The sequence below is a fragment of the Panulirus ornatus genome, chromosome 11 (assembly GCF_036320965.1).
Source record: "Panulirus ornatus isolate Po-2019 chromosome 11, ASM3632096v1, whole genome shotgun sequence".
NCBI lineage: Eukaryota > Metazoa > Arthropoda > Malacostraca > Decapoda > Palinuridae > Panulirus > Panulirus ornatus.
Window position 1 is genome coordinate 33978516 of NC_092234.1, and position 16297 is coordinate 33994812.

At 39.7% G+C, this 16297-nt stretch overlaps 1 protein-coding gene across 3 annotated transcripts in view; it reads left to right on the forward strand.

Moving 5' to 3' along the window:
* Positions 1 to 1716: 1716 nt before the first annotated feature.
* The window catches only part of Rme-8 (receptor mediated endocytosis 8), a 554100-nt gene continuing 539519 nt past the window's right edge, over positions 1717 to 16297 (forward strand). For 2 of the 3 annotated variants that reach the window (XM_071666770.1, XM_071666772.1), the window contains exon 1: positions 1717 to 1846. The gene's annotated coding sequence lies outside the window, so the exon portion shown is untranslated. Of the gene's footprint in view, positions 1847 to 4092; positions 4112 to 16297 lie in introns of those variants that run through there. The other variant, XM_071666771.1, reaches the window with a different exon arrangement.

Consider the following 16297-nt stretch of genomic DNA (forward strand, 5'->3'; position numbering starts at 1 on the left):
TCACTCGGTGGGAGTTGCCAGATTGGCAGAAATAAAGGCCCCAGAGTTGGTGTGAGAAATGCCACAACTTCTGCAGCCACAAATTACCGAAGGTGGGAGCCACAAGTCATCCCTTTTCCGCTTCAAAAACACACTAAGAGCCGGAGTGAACATTGACTGAAACTGCTTGATGCTTTCTGTGGCTGTTAATCAGCACCAAAAAGCGGGATAAAGCGTTTGTGTATTATTACCCATTTATATTGTCTGGGGAGGGATTGTTACTCTCGTGGGACCCATCTTTTGAACACTCTGCTGTCAATATAACCTCTTGAATTCATGAATGCTGTCTGCATGAACAATGTCCTTAGTTCATCTGTTCCAATCAGCCACCACTCTTACATTATCAAAGTATTTCTTTACGTGCATATTGACAAGTTTCTTGCTTAATTTCATGTTTCCTCTGATTCCTCAAACGCTACCAAAATGCTGTCTGCTTTCCGCTTTGTCGATCCCTTAAAAATTTAGAGGTTGTGATCACGTCACGCCTTACTTTTCACTCATCCAAGATAGGTTTTATTTTTTTAAACCGCTATGTTCACTCTGCAGATTAGCTCCGTTAATTCTGGTACCATCTCACCCTCTCCCTGTACGGAAATGCATAAATTTTGCGGAAGACCCTCTTCTCAAGTCCTAAGATTGATATATATATATATATATATATATATATATATATATATATATATATGTTTGGAGTAAAGGTATGGCTATAAATCCGAGTTTGTGAACTTTACCTTTGAATAAAAAGAACAATACACTAGGGGAGAGATGCATTACAAAATTACCCCTTACCGTGATCTTTTGAAGTGTGAAGTAAATTTATAAAGCGAATTACTACACAGTATATCTCTAAAATTTCTTTTTCATTACAACAGATGTAAGTCAAATGTTTCATGAAAGTTGAAATGTACCATAATCTAGTATTAGCTCTTCCTTTACAACTCTAGCTGTGTCATGTTGTCCTTTGTAGTTATTTTGATCTGACTTGTAGAATCTTACATGAAGGATTTTGTAGAAAAGATTGCATATGAAAATACCAGCATCAGGATAGAATAGATAACATCCAAAAGACCCAAGAAGCCGTGTAGTTAGTTAGGGTGAAGCAGGAGACGTAATTTTAGAGACCACCTAGACTCACTCCCAACCACAAGGTAATACAAAGCCTGGCATCCCAGCAAGAAAGGCTTCTTGTGATCTCATCCAAATTTCTTATGAAATTAATTCACTTATTAAACCTTTCCGATTTCCTGTATATGGGTTTCTCCTCTTTGTGAATATAATGAGAATATTCGTGTTTCACTTACAATAAATCAGAGATGTGGTTTTTCTGTATGTTGCCTGAGACATTGAAAGAGGTCAAGTGAATAATCTTTCTCTCTTTTTAACATGGTATATAAAGTATCGGCATTATAGTTGCTTCCTGTGGGTACGATGTGATGCAATGACTGATAATGTTTCAATGTCCCGCTCTCACGTGATATCTCTGATTGGTTGACACTTCCTCTAAAGCCATCAGATGACAGAATTTCACCAAATTATTCTGTAGTTATCATTCGCACGAATACGAAGCTTATGAAATATTTTATCTTGTTTATAGTTGATATGGATGAGGTAAAAAAAATTAAGAGTGACTTGACACAATTAAGAAGTATGGTAAAACCAAAGCGGCGATACGTGGTGCAAGCGTAGAAAGCCAGTTCCTCCCAACAAAACACCCACCGTAAACAGAGAGAACTGTCACGCAGAGAAAACACGGTATGGAACGTTATTAATCATTTTCTCTGCTAGAACGGCAATAATTGTACAAAAGGTATGTAACTGCACACTGTATTGGCTGTTATTTTGTGTTTTGCCTTTTATGTTATTAGGAAAGTTTCTGTAGTTTAATTGGTGAGTTGTTAAGTCAGCATCAAATGTAATGTTCAGTTGCCTTTTCGCTTCCACGACTATCTTTAGTGCAGATTGTAAGTGAAAGTGTCTGTCATAAGCTCTTTAGTAAGCTCTTACACTGATTTACCGCCTTGAATTGGATATGTATGGGTTTAGTGTAGATGGAATGTTTTGAAACATATCTGGAGGCCTTGAAGCATTGTCTCCTCTCCACCAATGATAGTCTTCAATACTGTTTATATGTATACATAATATATTTTGGAAGGAGCTAACCAATAGAGGCAGCTGTGTTATTTTGGTGGATAAAGCTTTAGGTAAAAGCCTAGTTTAGCCCCGCATCGCTATTTTGGATATTGGATAAAAAACAGTAGTATAGTGTCTTGAAAATTCGGTATTATTACCATGTGGGATATCCTGGGAATTTTGTTAGGTTAGGTTAGGTGTTTTAGATTAGGTTTGGTTTGGTTGCAATTTTTCTCAAATAGTTTTTGATGTCTTTTGAACGATGCTGACCTTCATTTCTTTCTCAGGTAGGGGGATTTCCGAAACGATGATATTATTAGGACGTTACTATAACCGTTTCGGACATCTACAGAATTGTTTGTTTTTTGGTCGAACTTGACACCTTTATTCATGATGTTTTTCATCATACTTATAAATGGGAAAAAATGAATTTTGCAAAAGGAATAGATTGTATAGTATGATAATTGTGGAGTATGATTTGGAGTAATGTTTTATTAGGTAGCTAATGTACCTGTAAGAAGATGCAAGCTTTCTAAGTTAATGATGTGTGTTTTACTTATAGAATCATCTTCACTGTAAAGAATTATTCAATTCACTCAAGTAAATTTCTCTTTCAGTATTAGATAGCTCATTAGTGGTAGGATTATAAGTGATAGGGAAAATGGGTTAAATGATAATGATAAGTCTTTGAACATAAAATGATAATCATGTAAAACCTTGAACAAAGCAAAACATGTATTTTGGAGTTTTCACAATAATGTGTGCAGTCTTTTTATGTATAACCAGTTTTGAATACACAATCATCATGTTTTACACAACACATACAATCCCCTTAGAGCCCACTACATTACAGGAACACTTGGGCCGTCCTGTGCCAGTAATAATACACCCAGGAATGGGCTGTCATTGAGAAGAACCAAAGCCAAGCTTAGTATTTATAAATTTTTGCATACGCACTGAATACACATACAGTTCCAGCATATTTGTTGTCATTGGTTGGTGGTATCTCTAATAAGTATGGAGAGGAAAAAATTGCTAACATCTGTCTTTTGAAGGAATTGATATCTTTTATACATAGAACTAGATATTTTGTAGATTGAATCTGACACCTTTATTCATTCACCTTTACTCATTATGATTTTGATCATATTTATAAATGGAGAAACTAAATTTCACAAGATGATTAGATTTTATAGTAGGATTAGGAACCTGTTCTTTGGGGAAGACAGTGGAAAAATAATGACATGATTAGTGATTTTTTTTCTCCTGTCAAAAGTTTTTGAATGATAACATGAACTTGGATGTTTTCTGGCATTTCATGTTTGTTACAGCTGGGACTATACAAGCCAGTCTTTCATGACCATAAGATGTTAGTTTCCTTTCTCTTGATATACAACTCACAGAAGGGGCCTAAATTTATGACGGGTTTATGCTCCTGGACAGCCTGTATCAAGTAATAAGTTGAGCCCTTGAAACCCCTGTTATAAGGATGGTTATGTTCCTCACCAACTATTTTCCCAATATAACCCGAATGAATGTAACATACTCTTTCCTAAAACAGCTAACCATCAGTATTCAGTACATTGTAGTACACTCTGTCATGATGTGATTTGAATGATGTTAATGAAAAAATGAAAAGATTCTACTCTGAAAGATGATGATGTGGGCTTTAGGTGCTGTTGAAATAGAATTGGGTGGACTGGGGACTACTGGGAGGGACATGGAGGGGTAATAGGATTACTGGTATGTAGGTCAACCCTTGAATTACTTGACTCAAGAACTGCTTTCATATCACAGGTAATGCAATTGAATTACCAAAAGACATGATGCTGAGATCATGAGGTGATGGTGAAATGGAACAAGAGTCTAATGAGCTTGAGTGAGAGGTACAGGAATAGTTACAGGACTTGTCTTTGTCACCCTGAATCATCACGTCCAGCAGGTGTGAATATGTTAGGTAATGGTGTAGCATTGAACACAAAGAAACTATTTTGCCATTTGTTTAGATACAAATCAAATGGTACTTTGCTCTGACATAATTAGAATGTACATGATAAGTATGCAAATACCTTAGATTTTGATGATATACTTTATTGTTTAAATAGATACACTTTTTATATTACCTATATATAGATTAAAATAATTTTTCAATCTGTTGCAAATTGAAAGTCAAAGATTGATTCAACATGCACTTATTCAGAAGTGTTGTAAGTCTAAATTGTTGTGTTGCAGTGTTGTATCTCGAGGTCTCTTTGTAGTTGCTATGTGTTCATAGTGTAGTGCTGAAATTCATTTGAATATGAAAAGCATCAATTTAAGAGGTGTTGTATCAGCCATAAGGACCACTTTCACAAATTTCTAATGAATGCTGGCAAATTATACAACTGATAATACAGTATGTTCATATTTTAACCCTTTCATGCCAGTTGTGGTAATTATTTTGTAATTTCAGTTTGGAAACTAAATAAAGCTCAGTAAAATCCAAATAAGTACCAGGTGAATGATTTTGTTAGTTGTCCACAGGACAGTAATTTTTGAGACTTCTATTGTAATGCAAGGATATTTGTATATTGCTCTGGGATACCGCTGGCTTCCCACCTGTTTTAGGTGATAGATTTTGATGAAAGAGATACCAATCAATACATTTACTCCAAACTTTTGATACTGAGTGCTTTTGCCACACAATTTTCTTGTATTTCAATGTCTTGCCCACTTTTTGAAGAAGGAGGTGCTTCACATAAAGTGTCACATTCTATGGCTACTCTTCAACTGTAAATGCTGACACAGACCCCTTAGATGTTATGCTTAAGATGCTGTAGCCACAGCCTCGAACTCAGCCACATGAGGATAGGCCCATGACAATTGCCAGAAGATCCAATAACCGTTAGAGTACATTCTTTTGAGTGTATATGAGACAATAGATGATAGTTGTGACAGGTGGATTTTCTCTACAGTGATGCGGTAACTGGACATAGTTGTTGGTTGAGGATAGTATGTGGGCAGGAAGATAAGAGGATTATCTTTGGGGTCACTGATGGCAACATACAAAAATAGTAAAGTATACACACAGGGAAGTGCACCAGTTTGTACAACCCAGCACTGACTGATGATAGGCAGATGAGATGAATATTGGATTGCTATAAGGTATGCAGGATATTGTTAACACATGTAAGGGGAAGCACACCTAGATTTCAAAGCCACTTCACTAAATCACAGACCCATGATGCTGCCATTAACCTAAAGCTGTCATAAAATGGAGAGATAAGAAACTTAAGATGCATTTACATATTCGCCTGTTGATTTAAGTATGTCCAGTTTCAAAGCAATATGTCTCTCTGAAGTGACATATACAGCACCTCCCCCCACTTTGGATGTCCCTGAGAAACTACTGTCTACCCTCATGGGGCATGGTCTTGAGCTGTGTGGGCTTACACCATTGCTTTTTTTTTTAATTCCTGATCTTCATCTTGGCAATTAGAGTTGTGACTGGCGAATAAATGATTATAGGCCAAAAGGTTGAGGAGGCATGCCATACTACAGCTTTTAGCATGTGTTTGCATATGAAAAGTGAGGTATGGTGCATAGTGATAGAATAGCTTTGAAAAATGCATTTATTGATAGATATGATATCTGTTTGATTTTTATCTATGATGTGTGTTCCTTCTGGCAAGTTCCATCAAAGAGGTGGCCACTGCAAGAATCTCCACTTTTCCCTGTCCTTGCATGCCTCCCTCACAATCACCATTCATGCAGTCCACCATTTCTCTCTTTTTAGTACTTTTTCACTTTACTTCCCTATCTTACAGGTTGTCTTCTGACATCATCCCCATTAACTGTGCTTTCGTACACTTCAGAAACTCCCCATTTTGCACTCTTTCCACAAGCCAAGACCTCCACAAAGTATTATGTTTCAACCACTCTACCACCGTATAATTAATTCTCTTAGCACTCTTTACCTGACCAAGTCTTTCATTATTTTTTTTATTATTTTTATTATACTTTGTCGCTGTCTCCCGCGTTTGCGAGGTAGCGCAAGGAAACAGACGAAAGAAATGGCCCAACCCCCCCCCATACACATGTATATACATACGTCCACACACGCAAATATACATACCTACACAGCTTTCCATGGTTTACCCCAGACGCTTCACATGCCCTGCTTCAATCCACTGACAGCACGTCAACCCCGGTATACCACATCGCTCCAATTCACTCTATTCCTTGCCCTCCTTTCACCCTCCTGCATGTTCAGGCCCCGATCACACAAAATCTTTTTCACTCCATCTTTCCACCTCCAATTTGGTCTCCCTCTTCTCCTTTTTCCCTCCACCTCCGACACATATATCCTCTTGGTCAATCTTTCCTCACTCATCCTCTCCATGTGCCCAAACCACTTCAAAACACCCTCTTCTGCTCTCTCAACCACGCTCTTTTTATTTCCACACATCTCTCTTACCCTTACGTTACTCACTCGATCAAACCACCTCACACCACACATTGTCCTCAAACATCTCATTTCCAGCACATCCATCCTCCTGCGCACAACTCTATCCATAGCCCACGCCTCGCAACCATACAACATTGTTGGAACCACTATTCCTTCAAACATACCCATTTTTGCTTTCCGAGATAATGTTCTCGACTTCCACACATTCTTCAAGGCCCCCAGGATTTTCGCCCCCTCCCCCACCCTATGATCCACTTCCGCTTCCATGGTTCCATCCGCTGCCAGATCCACTCCCAGATATCTAAAACACTTCACTTCCTCCAGTTTTTCTCCATTCAAACTCACCTCCCAATTGACTTGACCCTCAACCCCACTGTACCTAATAACCTTGCTCTTATTCACATTTACTCTTAACTTTCTTCTTCTACACACTTTTCCAAACTCAGTCACCAGCTTCTGCAGTTTCTCACATGAATCAGCCACCAGCGCTGTATCATCAGCGAACAACAACTGACTCACTTCCCAAGCTCTCTCATCCCCAACAGACTTCATACTTGCCCCTCTTTCCAAAACTCTTGCATTTACCTCCCAAACAACCCCATCCATAAACAAATTAAACAACCATGGAGACATCACACACCCCTGCCGCAAACCTACATTCACTGAGAACCAATCACTTTCCTCTCTTCCTACACGTACACATGCCTTACATCCTCGATAAAAACTTTTCACTGCTTCTAACAACTTTCCTCCCACACCATATATTCTTAATACCTTCCACAGAGCATCTCTATCCACTCTATCATATGCCTTCTCCAGATCCATAAATGCTACATACAAATCCATTTGCTTTTCTAAGTATTTCTCACATACATTCTTCAAAGCAAACACCTGATCCACACATCCTCTACCACTTCTGAAACCACACTGCTCTTCCCCAATCTGATGCTCTGTACATGCCTTCACCCTCTCAATCAATACCCTCCCATATAATTTACCAGGAATACTCAACAAACTTATACCTCTGTAATTTGAGCACTCACTCTTATCCCCTTTGCCTTTGTACAATGGCACTATGCACGCATTCCGCCAATCCTCAGGCACCTCACCATGAGTCATACATACATTAAATAACCTTACCAACCAGTCAACAATACAGTCACCCCCTTTTTTAATAAATTCCACTGCAATACCATCCAAACCTGCTGCCTTGCCGGCTTTCATCTTCCGCAAAGCTTTCACTACCTCTTCTCTGTTTACCAAATCATTTTCCCTAACCCTCTCACTTTGCACACCACCTCGACCAAAACACCCTATATCTGCCACTCTATCATCAAACACATTCAACAAACCTTCAAAATACTCACTCCATCTCCTTCTCACATCACCACTACTTGTTATCACCTCCCCACTTGCGCCCTTCACCGAAGTTCCCATTTGCTCCCTTGTCTTACGCACTTTATGTACCTCCTTCCAGAACATCTTTTTATTCTCCCTAAAATTTAATGATACTCTCTCACCCCAACTCTCATTTGCCCTCCTTTTTTCCATAGCCAGAGGTTGAACCATTATGTGTCATTCTTTCTCATTCATTTCAAGCTAGAAGTTTCAGTTTTCTAAATTGTTTCTTACATTTCTCATATGTATATATATGTATGTGTGTGTGTGTGTGTATATGTGCGTATGTATGTGTATGTGTGTGTATGTGTATATGTATATATATATGTATATTATCCCTGGGGATAGGGGTGAAAGAATACTTCCCACGTATTCCTCGCGTGTCGTAGAAAGCGACTAGAGGGGACGGGAGCGGGGGGCCAGAAATCCTCCCCTCCTTGTATTAACTTTCTAAAATGGGAAACAGAAGAAGGAGTCACGCGGGGAGCGCTCATCCTCCTCGAAGGCTCAGAGTGGGGTGCCTAAATGTGTGTGGATGTAACCAAGATGTGAAAAAAGGAGAGATAGGTAGTATGTTTGAGGAAAGGAACCTGGATGTTTTGGCTCTGAGTGAAACGAAGCTCAAGGGTAAAGGGGAAGAGTGGTTTGGGAATGTCTGGGGAGTAAAGTCAGGGGTTAGTGAGAGGACAAGAGCAAGGGAAGGAGTAGCAATACTCCTGAAACAGGAGTTGTGGGAGTATGTGATAGAGTGTAAGAAAGTAAATTCTCGATTAATATGGGTAAAACTGAAAGTTGATGGAGAGAGGTGGGTGATTATTGGTGCATATGCACCTGGACATGAGAAGAAAGATCAAGAGAGGCAAGTGTTTTGGGAGCAGCTGAATGAGTGTGTTAGTGGTTTTGATGCACGAGACCGGGTCATAGTGATGGGTGATTTGAATGCAAAGGTGAGTAATGTGGCAGTTGAGGGAATAATTGGTATACATGGGGTGTTCAGTGTTGTAAATGGAAATGGTGAAGAGCTTGTAGATTTATGTGCTGAAAAAGGACTGATGATTGGGAATACCTGGTTTAAAAAGCGAGATATACATAAGTATACTTATGTAAGTAGGAGAGATGGCCAGAGAGCGTTATTGGATTACGTGTTAATTGACAGGCGTGCGAAAGAGAGACTTTTGGATGTTAATGTGCTGAGAGGTGCAACTGGAGGGATGTCTGATCATTATCTTGTGGAGGCTAAGGTGAAGATTTGTATGGGTTTTCAGAAAAGAAGAGTGAATGTTGGGGTGAAGAGGGTGGTGAGAGTAAGTGAGCTTGAGAAGGAGACCTGTGTGAGGAAGTACCAGGAGAGACTGAGTACAGAATGGAAAAAGGTGAGAACAATGGAAGTAAGGGGAGTGGGGGAGGAATGGGATGTATTTAGGGAATCAGTGATGGATTGCGCAAAAGATGCTTGTGGCATGAGAAGAGTGGGAGGTGGGTTGATTAGAAAGGGTAGCGAGTGGTGGGATGAAGAAGTAAGAGTATTAGTGAAAGAGAAGAGAGAGGCATTTGGATGATTTTTGCAGGGGAAAAATGCAATTGAGTGGGAGATGTATAAAAGAAAGAGACAGGAGGTCAAGAGAAAGGTGCAAGAGGTGAAAAAAAAAAAGTCTTTCATACACCCCCTCAATTTTTAGTCTAGTCATACAACATGCTCCTCTCAAATAACTCTTTTTGACAGTTTGGATTCTTGACCTCTATGGCTCATTCCATGTCTATGTTTTGGCTGCATATAGGTCAAGGTTGGGATGACTGTGCTCTCTCTTAGTCCTTCCTTCACTTCCATACTTATACCTCTACTCTTCATTATTCTGTTAAGGGACCTAATGACTCTTCTACTCTGTATTGCTCTATCCTTTATCACTCCTTCCATATCATCAGACTTACCCCAGATAGCTCCTGAATACTTGAATTGTCTCACCTATTCCAGTTTTTCTCCCCCATGTCTATAATACAGTTTTAATAAACTTTCATCTTTCACTCTATTGGGCTCTGCAAAATTTATACTTTCACGCATTTTCTTCCTGTCACCATTGCTTTACTTTTACTCCCATTTATCTTCAGTCACCTATGCTTACATCACTAAATACTCTCACAACCTTCTGTAACTCCACTTCTCATCAAACAACACACTGTCATCCACAAACAAGCTTGTCACAGGTTACCACACTGTATTTCCACACCGAAAATCCCTAGATTTTCCTTTCATCTCTCATACCACTCCATCTATATACATATTTAAAAAGCCATAGTGACATTACACAGCTCTGCATCACACCCACAGGTATGCAAAACTTTTCACTCAACTCTCCATTCACTCTTACACATGCTTTATTACCATCCAACAGTTGTCCCCGTACCCCATAATTCCTTAATACATCCCACAAAGTATCAGACTTATTCCCCTATTTTTGCAACATTCATAGCATCTTCTCCATTGAATACAGGAACAATTATAGCTTTCACCCAATCATTAGGAACATATTAGATTTCATATCTAATGCATCCACAGTATCACACTTTCTCCTCCATACTTCAACAGTTCAGTCATAATCTCATTCACTCCACGTGCCTCCTGCCTTCAATCTCATTGTCGCCCTTTTTAACCCAACCCCCAACCCCGCTTTTGCTGTAGACCCCTGCATTTGTATCCTTTCCTTTCATCCTCCATATCCATACATGTAACTACAGCCTCACTTTCACTTTCTTCAAAATACTCTCTCCATTTTTCTTTCACATCCTCCTTTTGATTTAGCAACTTTCCTTCCTTACTTCCCCCATTAAATTTTGTACTCTTATGTCCACCTCTTTCCTTATTCACTTTCTTTCAGTACAATTTCTTATTTTCCCTAAACTTTTCCATCATCTTTCTTCCAAAATCTACATCTGCCCATTCTTTGCTGTTATCTATCAGCTTCTTATCATTCTGCTTACATGTCTCATATTCTTCCCACTTCTTTTGTTGAACTTCCACTAATACATTCCTCTCAAGCATTCTAACATGTGCCTTTTTCTTCTCTTCCACAACATTTCTTAATCTCGTACATTCACCATGTATTTCCTCTTTTATTCATATATCATAACCTTGCATCCACTTACTATTTCTACAACCTTTAACAGTGTTTTTTCTAAACATTTCAAACACCTCACTCAGACATGACTGCATCCATACATTTGCTGCACTTCCATCTAAACATTCAGTCACCCTTCTCTCATACATTTTGCTTTTTTTATTTTTCATCTCATTTGCCAACACTTTTTACCTCTCCATTCTTCCTTACACCATATGTCCACATCTCCGTGTTACTCACCCCTATAAGAACTGCAAATCTAATTGATGATATATTCAGCGATGTGTTAATTTTATATATACTTGATCGCTGTTTCCCATGTAAGTAAGGTAGAACTAGGAACAAACAAAGAGAGGCTGCATCTGCTCACATCCTTTCTCTACCTTTTATGTGTAACGCACCAAAACCACAGCTTTGTATCCACAACCAGGCCCTACAGACCTTTCCATGATATACCCCAGCCACTTCACTTGCACTGGTTCATTCTGTTGACAGCAAGTCAACCCATGTATATCACATTGTTCCATTGCGCTCTTTCCTCTGCATGCCGTTCGCCCTTGTACATGTTCAGGCCGGAATGAGTCAAAATGTATTTCACTCCATCCCTCCATCTCTGATTTGGTCTCCCTATTCTCCTTGTTCCCTCTGCTTCTGACACATATATCCTCTTTGTCAACCTTTCCTCACTCATTCTCTCTATACGTCCGAACTGTTACAGCATACTCTCTTCAGCTCTTTCCACTACACTCTTTTCATTACCACGCCTCTCTCTTACCTTTCATTACTTACTCGATCAAACTGCCTCACACCACGTATTGTCCTCAAACATTTAATTTCCAAGACACCCACCCTCCTCTGCAAAGTCTTATCTATAGCCCATGCCTTACATCCGTATAATAATGTTGGGACTACTATACCTCCAAGCATACCCATTTTTGCCCTCCCAGATAATGATCTCTCTTTCCATACATTCTTCAGTGCTTCCAGAACCTCTGCCCCCTCATCCATCCTATGACTAACTTCTGCTTCCATGGTTTCATTTGCTGCCTTTTTCACTCTTAGGTATTTAAAACACTTCACGTCCTCCAATTTTTCTCCACTCAAGTTTACAGCCCAACTAACATGTCTTTCAACTCTTCTAAACCCAATAACCTTGCTTTTATTTACATTTACTCTCAGCTTCCTCCTTTCACACACATTTCCAAACTCAATCACCAACTTCTGCAGAGTTACTCTTGAATATCCCACCAGTGCTGTATCATCAGAAAACAACCGATGACTTACTTTCAGGCCCTCCCATCCCCTGTAGACTGCATACTATCCCCTTTCTCCAAGACTTGCATTTACCTCTCTCACCACCCCTTCCATAAACAAATTAAACAATCATGGTGATTCACACATCCCTGCCACAGACCAACCTTCACTAGACTCATTCACTTTCCTCTCTTGCTACTTGCCCACATGCCTTACTTCTCTCTGTTTCTAGAAGCTTTCCTCCCAAACTAATATATTTCTGAGACCTTCCACAAGGTCTCTGTATCAACCATATCATATGCTTTCTCCAGATCTATAAATGTCACATACAAATTTATCCATTTCACTTAAGTATTTTTCGCACACATTCTTTATTGCAAACGACTGGTCCATACATTCTCTGCCACCTCTGCAACCACACTGTTCCTCCCTAATCTGATGCTCTGTACATGCTTTCACTGTCTTAATAACTACACTCCCATATCCACCTTGCCTTTATACAGTGGCATTATACTTCCATTCTGCTAGTACTCAGGCCCTTCACCATGATCCATATTTTTTTTTTTTTTTTTTTTTTTTTTTTTGCCGCTGTCTCCTGCATTTGCGAGGTAGCGCAAGGAAACAGACGAAAGAAATGGCCCAACCCACCCCCATACACATGTATATACATACGTCCACACACGCAAAATATACATACCTACACCGCTTTCCATGGTTTACCCCAGACGCTTCACATGCCTTGATTCAATCCACTGACAGCACGTCAACCCCGGTATACCACATCGCTCCAATTCACTCTATTCCTTGCCCTCCTTTCACCCTCCTGCATGTTCAGGCCCCGATCACACAAAATCTTTTTCACTCCATCTTTCCACCTCCAATTTGGTCTCCCTCTTCTCCTCGTTCCCTCCACCTCCGACACATATATCCTCTTGGTCAATCTTTCCTCACTCATTCTCTCCATGTGACCAAACCATTTCAAAACACCCTCTTCTGCTCTCTCAACCACGCTCTTTTTATTTCCACACATCTCTCTTACCCTTACGTTACTTACTCGATCAAACCACCTCACACCACACATTGTCCTCAAACATCTCATTTCCAGCACATCCATCCTCCTGCGCACAACTCTATCCATAGTCCACACCTTGCAACCATACAACATTGTTGGAACCACTATTCCTTCAAACATACCCATTTTTGCTTTCCGAGATAATGTTCTCGACTTCCACACATTCTTCAAGGCTCCCAGAATTTTCGCCCCCTCCCCCACCCTATGAAACACTTCCGCTTCCATGGTTCCATCTGCTGCCAGATCCACTCCCAGATATCTAAAACACTTCACTTCCTCCAGTTTTTCTCCATTCAAACTCACCTCCCAATTGACTTGACCCTCAACCCTACTGTACCTAATAACCTTGCTCTTATTCACATTTACTCTTAACTTTCTTCTTTCACACACTTTACCAAACTCAGTCACCAGCTTCTGCAGTTTCTCACATGAATCAGCCACCAGCGCTGTATCATCAGCGAACAACAACTGACTCACTTCCCAAGCTCTCTCATCCCCAACAGACTTCATACTTGCCCCTCTTTCCAAAACTCTTGCATTCACCTCCCTAACAACCCCATCCATAAACAAATTAAACAACCATGGAGACATCACACACCCCTGCCGCAAACCTACATTCACTGAGAACCAATCACTTTCCTCTCTTCCTACACGTACACATGCCTTACATCCTCGATAAAAACTTTTCACTGCTTCTAACAACTTGCCTCCCACACCATATATTCTTAATACCTTCCACAGAGCATCTCTATCAACTCTATCATATGCCTTCTCCAGATCCATAAATGCTACATACAAATCCATTTGCTTTTCTAAGTATTTCTCACATACATTCTTCAAAGCAAACACCTGATCCACACATCCTCTACCACTTCTGAAACCACACTGCTCTTCCCCAATCTGATGCTCTGTACATGCCTTCACCCTCTCAATCAATACCCTCCCATATACTTTGCCAGGAATACTCAATAAACTTATACCTCTGTAATTTGAGCACTCACTCTTATATACAATGAAAATCCTAACTAACCAATCAACAACACATTCATCCACATTTTTCATAAATTCCACTGCAACACCATCCACTCCAGCCACCTTGCCACATTTTCATCCTACAATTTGTAAGGCTTTCATCACCTCTTTTTTCTTCACCAAACCACTCGGTGACTCTCTCACTTTGCATATCACCCTGACCCAAACACCCTACATCTGCCACCCCATCATTAAGGAGATTCAGCTGTCCTTCAAAATACTCACTCCATCTTCTCCTTACCTCATCATGACCTTTTACCACTTCTCCCTTTGCCTACTTCACCTATGTACTTATGTGTTCTATTGTTTTTTGCACAATATTAACCTTCTTCCATAACATCTTAATTCTCCCTTAGGTTTACTGATACTCACTCACTCCAACTCTCATTTGCCTTCTTTTTCAACCCCTGCACCTTCCTCTTGACGTGCTGCTGCTTTCTCTTATGCATCTCCAAATCATTTGCATACCTTCCCTATAAGAACTGCCCAAACATCTCTCTTTTATTTTTCGTTAACAACTTTATTTCATCATACCTTCACTTGCTACCCTTTCTAATCTGCCTGCTTCCTGTCTCTCCCATGTTGTATTCATTTCTCACTCATGCTATCACTGCTTCCCTAATTACCTCGCATTCCTCACCCACTCCCCTTGCTTCATTTACCCTTACATTTTGCCATTTTGCGCTCAGTCTCTCCTGGTTTTTCTTTGCAAGTGTTTTTTCCAAGCTCACTTACTTTCACCACTCTCTTCTCACCAATATTGATTCTTCTTTTCCTAAAACCTATACCAATCTTTACCTTTGCCTCCACAAGACAGTATTTAGACATTCCAACAGCTGCCTTTCTCAGCACATTTACACCCAAAAGTCTCTTTTACATGCCTGTTAATTAATATTTATTTATTTATTTTGCTTTGTCGCTGTCTCCCGCATTTGCGAGGTAGCACAAGGAAACAGACGAAAGAAATGGCCCAACCCACCCCCATACACAATGTATACACACACACGTCCACACACGCAAATATACAGACCTATACATCTCAATGTACACATATATATACATACACAGACACATACATATATACCCATGCACACAATTCACACTGTCTGCCCCCATTCACTCCCATCGCCACCTCGCCACACATGGAATACCTTCCCCCTCCCCCCTCATGTGTGCGAGGTAGCACTAGGAAAAGACAACAAAGGCCCCATTCGTTCACACTCAGTCTCTAGCTAATGTAATAATGGCTTCTAACCATCTTTCCCACTCATGTATGTAAACTTGTGTATGTCCCTCTTTTTTAAAGCAGGCATTGTAAGACACTGGACCTTTTTCAGTATGCAACTCCACAAGCTGTGCCCCATTTTGGTTCATTATACTGAATACCTCATTTACCCCAGTTATACCCTCAACTACCGCATTGCTCACCTTCACATTCAAATATCCCATTACTGATGCAGTCTCTTGCATCAAAACTGATTTTTTAGTAGAATATTATATTGAAAGAAAATATTGAGTTTGTGGGTCGTTAGAAATGATAAATTTTGGTCTGGTATAAATTCAGTGTGGCAACTCTTTCAAGATAAGTAATTGTATATTTTCTTAACCCACTTTTTTTTTTTTTTTAGAGGAAATTGTTTTGTAAGCATCCATTTCTAAAAATTCAACGAAATGTTTAAGTCTGTTGATTTTTATATGTAATGTTTTAGCGTAAGAAAAGAAACTTTATTTTTTAGATTTCAGTTTAAATCATAGATTTTTTTTTTACACACACCAACAAAAGGGCCTAAGTTAAACTCAGTATGGAAAGCC